Here is a 10,646-nt window from a genome sequence, read left to right on the forward strand (position 1 = left end):
ACTGTGGTATATAGTCCACGCCTAAGTATATAGAGATTATGATCCACCCCTAAGGGATATAGAGATCACTGTTCTCTAAGTGTCATAGAGATTATGTGGAGTTTCAAATATAATCCAGAGTTCAATAGATATAAAAGATCGTTGAACTGGATATCTACTTAACTTTTCCTCCACCCCTATCAGATCAAAAGATCTTTTTATTAATCAAATTCTTAATAATTGTTTGTAGAATTAACAATTATTCATAAACATAGAAAATAATTTCTTAGTGTTTATGTAGTATTAACTCTATGAAGAGTTTAAGATACTATAGAATTTGTATCAATAATAAAAACACATACACATACAAACATATAAATATAATTGGTAATTGTTACACAAAATAAAGTAGATGAAGCTCAATTCATAAATTGCAATTTATTTGGAAATAGAAAACTTTATTATAAAATCTAAAAACAAATTTGCAACATTATGAAAAAAAAATAGGGAATAAAAATCCCAAACTAATAATTGAAGTCCAAATTGTTCTGAAACTGAAACAATTAATTCACAAATAAATAAAAAGCGAGCTTCATCTTTATCTTGGACGAACTCCACCCCTTTGTCCAGCTTTCCGATTCAACTCGCTAAGATTACAACTGAGTTCAAGCAGCTTGGGCTGTAATAAGAAGAAAAACAAATAAACATGGTTAGTAGGTCCAGAATTAATAATCCAAATGGATAATAATTCACTAAAACTCATTAGTTTATAGGAAAAGAAATACCTTGTTTCTTTGCAAGAAGTTTGGGACATTGAGGTTTCCAATGACCTTTCTCATTGCAGTAGAAACACTTTCCTTTTAGTGTATCACCAGGAGTAGCAGCCTTTTCACAGCTTGAGCAGGCTTCTTGGTATTTTTCCACTTCTTCTTTGTTTTGGGTCTTGAAGTAGAGGCTACATGTGCCTAAGGTTTAATCGTCCCACTACCATTTCCAGAATTATGAGGTTTACTCCCTTTCTTCTTGGGTCCTCCAATCAAATTTTCATATGTCTGAAGGTCATTGACTAACGTGTGAAAGTCTTGTTCCTTCTTATTCATGACATAGTTTGATGTGGAGGGCAGAAAAGCTGGAGTCAGACTATTCAAGATTAGACTCACTTGAGTTGTCTGATCCATTTCAACACCATGATTCTGGGCTTCTTGGAAATAACTTGCCATTTGGAGAAGGTGATCACGCACATTCTGATGGGGTTCCATCTGTGCATTGATAAATTTCTTAGTTGCGTCAAAGCGAGACTGAATTGATGCCATTCCGAATAGCTGAGTTAACTTCGTCATAATTTCTGCACCTGTGACAGTGTTTGCAAACCTTGTTTTCAAGGTGTCAACCATGCTGGAAAGCATGAAGTATCGAGCTTTGTTGTTAGCATTCTGCCAACGCTCGAACTTCTCTTTAACAGCTTTAGTTGCATTGTCACCCAGCTGTTTAGGAGACGGCTGAGTTAACACAAACAAGGCACTTTCACCTATGAGAGCAATGTTAATGTTCTCTTTCCATTTAGGGAAGTTAGATCCATTTAGATTATTTTCAGTCAACAGTGATAACATGGGATTTGACATGGTCATACAGGATACTACAAAAAACAATAAAACTCAATTACGGTTTAACACAAAATCTCATTCAGAAATTATTAGCACATAGCAAGTAGGAATGACAAGTGAAAATACTAAAACATACAATCCTAAATAATTTCCAAGGTTTTCAACAAACTGATATCAGTGTCATGTTTAGGCGAGAGTCAAAGCTACCATCCATTGAATAGAGTTGTGAGCTCATCTAAAATGATAAACATTCTAGCAACCTTTTATTCGATTAAAAAGAGAATCCGACGTTGTCCCGTTTAGGCGAGAGTCAAGGTCATTCCTATTTCATGAGCTCCCACCATTGTTTCATACTTTTGTAAGTCTTATACAGTCGCCATCATTAGGGTGATCAATACTAATATAAAACACTTACAAATAATACTTATCTTTCGAGATTCTACGGCGCTAACTTGCTAATGAAAGTTCCTCCATTAAGGAGGATTACTCACTAAAACAATAGCTATGTAAAAAAAATGAAGATCGAATATCCTAATAATAATAAAGCTCATTATTTAAAATGTCATCTCGCATTTAATGCCGCATGGGAGGAGGCGTATTGAAACTGCCATACGCAATAAAGTCTGACGGCACAACCCCCAATCTGTACCTACTAGGCTATGATCAATAAAGTCTAGTGACGACTACTCTGTGAGGAATCACATCAGTCAAAGAGGATTAAGGACTGCCTTCATAAAACCCATACAGAGCCTAGGGATTAGACCATGCATTACCTATGATAAATTCATTGGGAATGTGTGGCTTTATTGATAGTTACAAAAATGCATGTACCTTATTTCTAGGGATCACCCCACAAAAACACTATAAATACCCCCCAAAGCTCATTAAAGAGGGGTCGAGAATTCTGGGTTTTATAAGAACTAGAAGAGTAAAAACTCACCAAGAACATTCTCTGTATTGAATACTATAAAAAATACACAGACTCATGGACTAAGGCTCATTAACGGCCCAACCACGTAAAAATATCTCAATTTCTTACAGCTCTCCAAATTATTATTATTTTATTGGTTGTCGAAAACCTCGGTCAACATTTTGGTGCTTTCATTGAGAGTTGAAGAAAGCGTCTGTAAGTAGACACTGCATTACAACAAAACAACAATGGTGGAGACTCGAAGCACACGTCAACCTCGCCCTCTTCAAGATGCTCAAGATCCAAACGACGAGGACGTGGCCTCAAGAGCAACCGTGGGTTCCGAGGAAGAAGAAGGAATTCCTGATGATGACTACAAAGGAAACTTCGATGAGTACGCCTACGACAAAGGCAACTACTCAGAATTGGTACTCTTAAGGCAAAAGGCTGTCGATCATGAAGCTGAAATCGCAGCCCAAAAAGAGCAAAACCAGAAGATGCAAGAGGTGATGCTGGCCATGCAAAAAGCCATGGAGGCAGCAAGAATCCACGTGCATCCTAAAGCCATCCCTGCTGGACTTGGAAAAGAACCAGAGGAATACTCGCCAAGTACCCAAAAGCAAAAATCGAGGGAACCAAGCCCTATAAGGTATCCCGCTGAAGGGAAACAAAAGAAAAACCCTACTTCCACTCCTGGTGCAGGATCCGCGAAAGGTCCGCTCGGATTTCTCGAAAGGGAAAGGTCCGCAGAGGGGAAAATTCCAAAAAGGGAGTCTTGGCCCTCAGGATCGAGAGGACCGAAAAAGCGTTTCCGTGCACCAAGAGCCCGGAGGGACAGGAAGAAGGGGACATAAATGTCCTCCCATTGATCTGAGGAATCAGAGTAACGAGAACCAAGGTGACCTTCGGGATCACCTTGACCAAAAGAAATACGGACCCGCGGTCTCCACGGGAACTTTAAACGAAGGAATCATGGCAGAACTCGCCATACTTTGAAAAGACATCGTCGGAGTCTCCCAGAGACAGAAAGGCGACGACTCCAACTCAGACTGTGAGGACCGGGAGCCATGTGCCAAACATATCCTGGAAGCAGAGCTCCCCAAAAACTTTAAGATGCCCGAAATGGCAGCTTATACCGGGAACTCTAATCCGAGTGATCACCTGTAACGATTCAACCGAGTCATGACGGTCATGAGAGTCAGCAATGACGCTAAGTGTTTGTGCTTCCCGCTTACTCTAAGCGGGTCCGCGGACGAGTGGTTCAAGAAATTTGAGCCAGGATCCGTGGATTGCTGGAATAAGCTGCAAACCAGCTTCTGGAGACAGTTTGTAGCCGTAAGAAAAGTCAACCTGGAGGTCAGCGCCTTGACTAACATTAAGCAGCTTCCTACGGAGACACTAAAGAATTTCATAAAGAGGTTCCGGGAAGAAGCCTCTAAAACCAAGAAAGTAGATGAAGGACAACAGCTTGCCCTTCTCCAAGCAGGCCTCCGTACAGGGACTCCATTCTGGAACGAACTACAAAAAGAAGAAGCTTCAAACCTTCAAGACTTCCAGAATAGAGTCCAGAAATAAATTAACCTTGAAGAGGCCCAAATAGTGGCCTATGGAGGATACTATCCCACCGGGGTAGCAGGATATGTGCCTGGAGCCCAGCTCTCAGGCACTGTGCCAGCAGCAGCTCACCGATGAGCGGCATACAGTTTTCTGCTACTCCCGGATATAGCCAAGGCTAGGCCCTGGCCCTCGCATCGTCCCATTTTGGAAATCCTTCAGGGATAAATGGACAGGCCCCCTCGCACTCCGCTCCAACAACCAGTTTAGCCGGTCCGTCCTAAGGCTCGAGGAGTAAAAGGTCCTCCAAAGGCAGCACCCAGACGGAGGATAAGCGACAAAAGAGGGGGTATACTCCCCAATATACCCAGTACACGGAGTTAACAGACTCCCAAGAACGTGTGTATTTTGCTACTAGGAAAAATACGCACTACCGGAGACCGCCTCCTTTGTACAAAGACAGCTCCCGAAGGGATCCCAATAAGAGATGCGAGTACCACAACGACATTGGGCACAACACCAATTAATGCAAAAATCTCAAGGACGAGATTGAAAACCTGATCCGATTGGGACACCTCTACGAGTGGATAAAAAACCGGTTGACCCATCTCAACCCAGGTCAGGCGGCTGGGGCTTTGCCACAAGGAGCACCAGGGGGTGCAGCAGGAGTATCGGCTCCAGTTGTTCCCCCGGAGAGGCCCGGCATATTCCCGGCCTGCCACCTAGACCTAACGGGAGAGTGGCTATGATCTCAGGAGGACCCCACATCGGAGGAACTACCCACAAGGAGCTGAAACAGTACGCAGGGGCTGTGAAACACGATGAGGTTTGGGAAGTTACTCAACTCACAGCTCAAAGGCACCGGCTAATGGATCAACCCATTACATTCACGGAAGAAGACGCTAAAACAGTGCGTTTTCCTCACCATGAACGTTGGTCATAGAGACCCCCATTGCCAATAAGATCGTGGGCAGAGTCCTGATCGACAATGGGAGTTCCGTGAATCTGCTGTTCAAAGAGGCCTTCACTGCAATAGGCCTAACAGACCGAGACCTTTCACCAAGTGGTTACCAACTCACAGGGTTCAACAGCACAACACTTATCCCTATGGGAAAAGTGAGGCTTCCAGTCACCTTGTGCCCGGACACACCCCAGAGCACTTTCAAGTACTGCACGTTTGTGGTGGTGGACTGCCCAACAGCTTATAACGCAATCCTCGGCCGACCGGCCTTGGTGGACTTTGGTGCAGTCACGTCAATACGGTACTTGTGCCTGAAATTCCCAACCCAGGAGGCTGGGATAGGAACTGTGAGGGGGAATCAAGGGGAGGCCAGGCAGTGCTATAACGTTGTTGCCCACCTACCCGTGCTGATGGTCCGAGAAATTATTGAGCCAGAAATGGCTAAAGAAGATGAGTTGGATCGCCGTGTGGGATCCAAAAAAATTGTAGAACCAATGGGGGACGTTGAGGAAGTGTCAGTGCGCGACCTCGACTCCACCAAAGTCCTCCGGCTAGGGAAGAGCCTAGAACCGGAGGAAAGAGAAAAAAGCTTGCCGAAAGGATTGTTTCCCTCTGCCCAGGATCGACCAGATGGTAGACGCCACCTCCAGATTCAAACTACTGTCCTTCATGGTCACGTACGCCGGTTACAACCAAATAAAAATGCACGTAGCAGATCAAGAGTGCACTAGCTTCAGGACCGATAAAGGGATATACTGCTACCTAGTCATGCCTTTCGGACTGAAAAACGCTGGCGCAACCTATCAAAGAATGGTGAACCAGATGTTCAAAGGCCTCCTGGGGCGGAATATGGAGGTATACGTGGACGACATGCTAGTCAAGTCAAAGGCGTGCACTAGCCACGCGGACGACTTAGAAGAATGTTTTGAAGTGGTCCGCAGATACGAAATGAAGCTCAACCCGAAGAAGTCCACTTTCGGGGTTAAATCAGGGAAGTTTTTGTTGGGTTTTATGCCCTAAATAAAACTCCATTTCAATGTAATCTATTTTATTTAACATCAATAAAGAAACAGAAGTATTTTTCATTCATTTGTGTATGTTTTGGTTCACTTTATCAATTGCTTGTCTATTTGATTTATAAATTCATCATAAACCCTTTTCACATACTTGATCCTGTTTATTGTGTTGTCATCACATTGGAAAGTAAACATGACTATGTGAATAAAGTTTCCTACCTTTATCAAACACAGGGGTTTTACTGATATGATAATCTACAACAAGAGTTTACTTGCATTTGGAGAAATGCTATGTTCTTTCCAGAACATTGGTTAAAGTAAAGCTCAGGTTGGATGCATGGAGTATGCATCGGAAGGGATCGATATTGAATTTTGACTTAGATTTAATTAAACTTACTGTAAAATCTATTCAAGTCAATATCGCCAAGTTGATCCTAGATCAAATGTTCTTAATCCTGTTATGATTAGGCTCAATCTTGAAAGGCTATTCGTGTTCTTTGATTTGTTATTTAAGCCTACTTTTAGGTCAGGGTGATACATACATTTTGGGAACATGGTAGTGCAATTGAGTGGGAGCGCTAACATAAACATGGAATCTATAGCTTCTATCTGGCGAATAGTAAGCAAAGGATGATCTCCTTCGAGCTTGACCAAACGAACATAAATGGTGGAGTACTCATTTCACATAAGCTGAAATATCATTTATACGGGGTCAAGTGTTTTTAGGATAAAATACATAGTAGGGTGTTACGGTAATCTAATCCCTTTACAGTGTAGATCATTCATATAGAGGATCATTGATCAAATTAGGATTATAACAATGGATAACTAATGATGCGTCTATATGGTGGAACATATAGAGCATTCTATATACTGAGAGTGCAATTCTAAGTTCTATGCGTGGATTCAACGAAGAATTAATAAGTTAGTGAATTTTAGTGCTAAATTCTTGATCTACTTATTGGAAGCTCGGTTATATAGACCCATGGTCCCCGCACTAGTTGAGATAATATTGTTTGTAAGACTCATGTAATTGGTTTTGATTAATCAATCATAATTCTCAAATTAGACTATGTCTATTTGTGAAATTTTCACTAAGTAATGGCGAAATTGTAAAGAAAGAGTTGTTAGGGGCATATTTGTTAATTATGATACTTTGTATGGTTCAATTAATAAATATGATAAATGACAATATTATTTAATAATTATTTATAGTTATTAAATAGTTAGAATTGGCATTTAAATGATTGAATTAGAAAATTGGCGTTTTTGAGAAAATCAGATACAAAAGTGTTAAAACTGCAAAATTGCAAAAAGCAAGGCCCAAACCCAATAAGCCATGGCTGGCCACTTTTGTAGGCAATTTAAACTGATATTTGCATTATTTTAATGCCAAATAATTCAAACCTAACCCTAGTGGAATGCTATAAATAGGTAGAGAAGGCTTCAGGAAAATTACACTTCTGATTCAAAAAAAAACTGAGCCTCTCTCTCTCTCTACCTTGGCCGCCACCCTCTCTCTCTCTTCTTCCTTGATAATTTCGAAACCCCTTAGTGATTAGAGTAGTGCCCACACACAGCAAGCAATACCTCAATCATAGTGAGGAAGATCGTGAAGAAAGATCATCAGCAAAGGAGTTTCAGCATCAAAGATTCAGATAAAGAGTTCCAGGTTCAGATCTTGATAATACTCTGCTACAGAAAGGATACAAGGGTTAGAGATCTGAACGGAAGGAGTCATTTAATTCCGCTGCACCCAATGTAAGGTTTCCTAAACTTTATATGTGTTTATTTCATCGTTTTAGAAAGTTCATATTAGGGTGTTAATCAACTTACTTGTGAGTAGATCTAAGATCCTGGTAAAATAATTCCAACAGTTTTTGGGCTTCATTATCAGTCAAAGAGGGATTGAGGCACATCCTGAAAAAATTCAAGCTCTCCTGAGTATGCCATCCCCAAAGAAACACAAAGACGTGCAGAGCGTAACCAGAAAGGTTGCTGCCCTGAGCCGTTTTATCTCTCGGTCCACAGATAAGTGCATTCCCTTCTTCAACATCTTGAAATAGTGTCAGAAATTTGAATGGTCTGACGAGTGCAAGGAGGCATTCAAAAAACTAAAAGAGCACATGGCCAAGCCTCCAATCCTGTCAAAGCCCGTTCTCGGAGAGGACTTGTTTCTATACTTGGCCGTCTCCGAGCACGCGGTCAGCGCAGCCTTAGTCCGGGAAGAGGAGAAAACTCAGCATCCCGTGTACTATGTCAGCAAGCGCATGATAGGGGTGGAGACGCGATACCCAATCATTGAAAAACTAGTTTTTTGCCTCCTAATGGCCTCGAGAAAGTTAAGACCCTACTTCCAAGCTCACCCAATCAAGGTGTTGACCAACCACCCACTCCGAGAAGTCCTACAAAAGCCAGAGGCGTCCGGAAGGCTCCTCAAATGGGCAATGGAGTTAAGTTAATTTGACTTGCACTACATTCCCCGCATTTCCATAAAGGGACAAGCGCTAGCAGACTTCATCACCGAGTGTAATGAAGCCGAAGTAACCGCGAACATACCAACACCATCGGTCCCAGCATGGAAAGTATTTGTGGACGGAGCCTCCAACGAGAATGGATCCAGAGCGGGGGTTGCAATGATATCTCCAAGTGGACTTCGACTCCAGGCAGCCCTACGGTCTGACTTTTCGGCTTCAAACAATGAGGCCGAATATGAAGCCTTGATAGCGGGGCTGAGATTAGCAAAGACCGTGGGGGCTAAAAGAGTAGAAGTCTACAGCGACTCCCAACTAGTAGTGAACCAGGTGTCAGGAGAGTATCAGACGCGCAGAGAAAGAATGGCCGCACACGTAGCGATAGTCCAGGAACTGCTCCACGAGTTCACGAACTATAAAGTAGAAAGAATCCCCAGAGAAAAGAACGCTCACGCAGACTTTCTGGCTAAGTAAGCTTCAGACAGTGAGATTGAGAAACTTGGGGTAGTACCCGTGGAACGCTTGGCAGAGCCAAGCATCAAAGTAAAAGAGGCCATAAAAACGGTTGGGCAAGAACCCAGCTGGATGGTCCCCATCATTGAATACATAACGAAAGGTGAGTTGCCCCAAGAAAGGGCACTGTCCAGAAAAATTCAGTATCAGGCTCACCATTATGTGATGATGGACAACATTCTCTACCGAAGAGGACTCAGCATGCCTTATTTAAGGTGTGTATCGGACCCTGAAGCTAGGCAAATTATGCTAGAGGTCCACGAAGGGTTCTGTGGAGATCATACAGGAGGACCGTGTCTCTCAAAGAAAATATTGAGACAAGGGTACTTCTGGCCAACAATGAAAAAAGATTGCATAGACTACGTCCAAAAATGTGATTCGTGCCAAAGATTCGCGAACATACCAAGAGCTCCTCCCAATGAGATTACCCTGATGACTAGTCCCTAGCCCTTCGCGGTCTGGGGAATAGATCTTATCGGGTCCCTGCCAACAGGAAAGGGAGGAGTAAAGTATGCAATAGTAGCAGTAGACTACTTCACCAAATGGACGGAGGCTGAGCCAATGAAGACTATAACTGCTAAAAAAGTACTAGACTTTGTTATTAAAAACATAGTGTGTCGATATGGCTTGCCTCACAAAATAGTCTCTGACAACGAAAAGAAATTTGATTGCGAAGAGTTCACTGACTTCTGCAACCAACACAAAGTCGTTAAAAGCTTCTCCGCGGTGGCAAGACCGCAAACAAACGGACAAGCAGAAGCAGTCAATAAAATCATAAAGGTCACCCTAAAGAAAAAGCTGCTGGCCTGCAAAAACAACAGGCCTGAAGAATTTCCAAGAGTGTTATGGGCCTACCGGACGACCCCAAGAACTACGACCGGCCACTCGCCTTTCTCAATGGCGTACGGTTGTGAAGCAATGGTCCTGGTGGAAACGTTATTCCCGTCCCACAGGAGAACGACTTATGATCCAGCTACAAACCAAGCTTTGCTACAGGAAGCGCTGGATCAAGTTGAAGAGCTCCGGGATGAGTCTCAAATACGAATGGCAACTTATCAAAAGAAGGTGACTAAATATTTTAACTCCAAAGTTAAAAACAGAAAATTCACTATTGGGGATATGGTCTTAAGAAAAGTCTTCCCAGCCACTCAAGAACCCGGAGTGGGGGTACTTGGGCCAAATTGGGAAGGGCCATATGAAATTGTGGATGAGATCGGCTCCAGAACCTATAAGCTAAAAAGGATGGATGGAACCATTGTGCCAAGGGCCTGGAACGCTGATCATCTCCGGAAGTATTACCAATTGTCCAAATATGTTAACTTAGGCTTTGTTTAAAGAATTTGTACCGTCAAAATGTATGCAACCTCTAAATTTTAAAATAAAACTGAGTGCCTTAAAAACAAAGTTTTCACACCACTCAGGGGGTACTAAGGCATACCACACGGATAGATGTAAAACAGGCCAAAAGTAAAAACAAAGTCAAAAAGAAGATGCATCAATATGATCATATGTAAAATATCCTGACCCAAAGGGCAGGTCCAAAAGAAAAAAAACATGCATCAAAAGGATCATATAGATAAAATATCCTGGCCTTAAGGGCAGGTAAAAAAAATATATATATAATACAAAGGGCCC

This window comes from Cannabis sativa, chromosome 5 (genome assembly GCF_029168945.1).
Source record: "Cannabis sativa cultivar Pink pepper isolate KNU-18-1 chromosome 5, ASM2916894v1, whole genome shotgun sequence".
Classification (NCBI taxonomy): Eukaryota; Viridiplantae; Streptophyta; class Magnoliopsida; order Rosales; family Cannabaceae; genus Cannabis; species Cannabis sativa.